Source organism: Cariama cristata, unplaced genomic scaffold (assembly GCF_000690535.1).
Source record: "Cariama cristata isolate BGI_N322 unplaced genomic scaffold, ASM69053v1 Scaffold20669, whole genome shotgun sequence".
Classification (NCBI taxonomy): domain Eukaryota; kingdom Metazoa; phylum Chordata; class Aves; order Cariamiformes; family Cariamidae; genus Cariama; species Cariama cristata.
Window position 1 is genome coordinate 1 of NW_009634282.1, and position 2,536 is coordinate 2,536.

Genomic DNA, 2,536 nt, shown 5'->3' on the forward strand with positions numbered 1-2,536 from the left:
CAGCTACTGGAGTGGGTGAAGGTCTTGCTAGAAGGGCTCCAGCAGCTGGGGAGCACCGTACTGGGTGGTACTGGTCCGGACTGGAGCTACTGGAGGAGGTGGCTGCTCTTAGTACCCCTTAACACCCATCAAATGACCCCCTTTGGTCTCCCAACAGGTGGTGGGAGAGCCAACGAGAAGAAGAAGGAGTCCCAGGCCATGGAAGAACCCAGGATGGTGCTGGAAGGACCCAGGGAGGAGCTCCAGAGCCCCAAGGTGACCATGGACCACGATGTTCAGCACCAGCCGGATGAGAAACGAGGTAGCCAAGTACCAAGAAGACCCCGAAAATGTTCTTTCAAAGGGACGTACGCTGAAGACCTTCAAGAAGACCCAACCCAACCAAGGAGCAGCTCCAGACGGAAGGTTTACAAGTGTGGGGACTGCAAGAAGAGCTTCACCTGGGGAAGCAGCCTGACCCGTCACCGACGGATCCACACGGGAGAGAAACCCTTCAAATGCCTGGATTGCGGGAAGACCTTCACGCAGAGCGTGGTCCTCCTGCGCCACTGGAGGACGCACACCAAGGAGAAGCCCTTTCTCTGCACCACGTGTGGGAAACGCTTCTCTTGGCGCTCGGACCTCGTCACCCATCAACGCATCCACACGGGAGAGAGACCCTACGCTTGCTCGCGGTGCGAGAAGACTTTCCGGAAAAGGTCTCACCTCATGAGGCATCAGCAAGTCCTCCATGATGATGGTGAGTCCTCGGAAGGGGTTTAGTGTGAGGTGTCCCGTGGAGAGCTGTGGGTGGGGATGGTCTGGAGAAGCTGGTGGTGGGGATGTGTTGGGATTCCTGCTCCCAGCAGTGATGGGGTGGGAGATGTCCCTGGGGTTTGTTGAATTATGGGTGGGGATAGTCCTGGTCTGAGCAGGAGGTTGGACTGGAGACCTTCAACTAACGGAGCTGTGCTGGAAGCAAGCCCTCCATGCAGAGAGGTCCATGAATCGATCTCGGTGACAGCAAATGGTCTCCAAGAACATTTCCCAGGTTGGAGGCCTCCCGTCCCCCGCTGCAAACCCCCTCCTGGATCTTCTCGACTTGCATTACCCCAACAGATAACTTGGGTTTCTCCTCCATCCTTGGTCATGGAGGTCCTGTTGGTGCAGTGGCTTTGTCTTTCTCGAGGAGGCACCGAGAGCACCCAGTTAGTGCCAGGACAACCACCCCGGGTGCTGGAGGAGAAGTTGGAAAGCAAGAAGGAGGAGACACCGACGAGACAAGGGGATGACAGGAAGGAGACCCCCGCAGCCACGAACAAACCGGTGGCCCGTGCCAAGCAGAAGATCCATAAATGCCCGGAGTGTGGGAAGACTTTTTGCTGGAGAAACAGCCTGAAACGCCATCAAAGAAATCACACGGGAGAACGACCCTACGAGTGCCCAGATTGCGGGAAGACCTTCAACGACTTCTCCAACCTCGTCTCCCACCATAGGATCCATAAGGGCGAGAGACCGTACGAGTGCCCTGAGTGCGGGGAGTGTTTCACCCAGAACTCCAGCCTTTCCAGGCATCGGAGGACCCACACCGGAGAAAAACCCTTTTCCTGCTCTGATTGCGGGAAATCCTTTACTCAGAAACAAAAACTCATCTTGCATCGGCGGATCCACACCGGGGAGATGCCGTACAGCTGCCAGCAATGCCGGAAAAGCTTTCGGAGCAGCTCCCACCTCGCCACGCACCGGCAGATCCACAGGCAGGAGAGTTGCCAGGCGTGCCTGGTCTGCGGGAAGTCCTTCAGCGTGGGCATCGAGTGTCTTCTCCATCAAAGGACCCACTTGGAGGAGGTGGTGGTGGACCAGGGAACTTCTCCAGGAGGTGACGTGCCACGAAATTAGGGGGTCGTGGCCTCCCTAGGTAGGGACTTCAACCCCTTTGGTCTCATCCCATGAGCCCAGTGGTGTTGGAGGGGGAAGTTTGGAGATGGCTGGGGGACGTTAAATCCCCACCAAGGGGTATTTTTGGGGGGCGGATGGGGGGGTTTACATCTTTGCGCCTTTGCACGTAGGTGTAAAGAAGGGGGAGATTTACCCGCAGGTGCCTTGGGGAGAAGGACAACGTGGCTCTTCCTTTACCCCGGCACGTGGGACCATCGCATCCAAGAGCCCCGGCGTCTCTGTGGGGACTTGGGGGTCCAGGGAAAGGAGATGTTGGAGAAACGCTGCCGTCCTGGCAAAACCGGGGTGCTGCCATGAGTCCAAAGGGATTACAAAGTCTCGTTAGCCAGCGGGGTCGTTAACAAGACCTGAGGTTGAACCAACTACTGGACAGCCTTGGTGCGACCTTTTGGCGGGACGTCGGTCGGCATCTCGCGTCTCGGCTTTCGAGCTGTGACCATCGCGTCGTATTTTCTGCAGTTTGCTCGTAACACGGTTCTCCCTCCCCCTTCCTCCCTCGCTTCGTTAAAAGCCTGTACCCTTAATTACCACCCGATGGCAAACCGTGAAGATGAACCTCAACGATGGTGCTCACCAAGGCTGAGGTTTTCCTGCTTCC

The 2,536-nt window shown here is 57.0% G+C and overlaps 1 pseudogene; it reads left to right on the plus strand.

Annotated features, from left to right (window-relative positions):
* The first annotated feature begins 157 nt into the window (after window positions 1–157).
* LOC104157093 lies at window positions 158–1,878 on the plus strand (annotated as a pseudogene).
* Window positions 1,879–2,536: the final 658 nt, after the last annotated feature.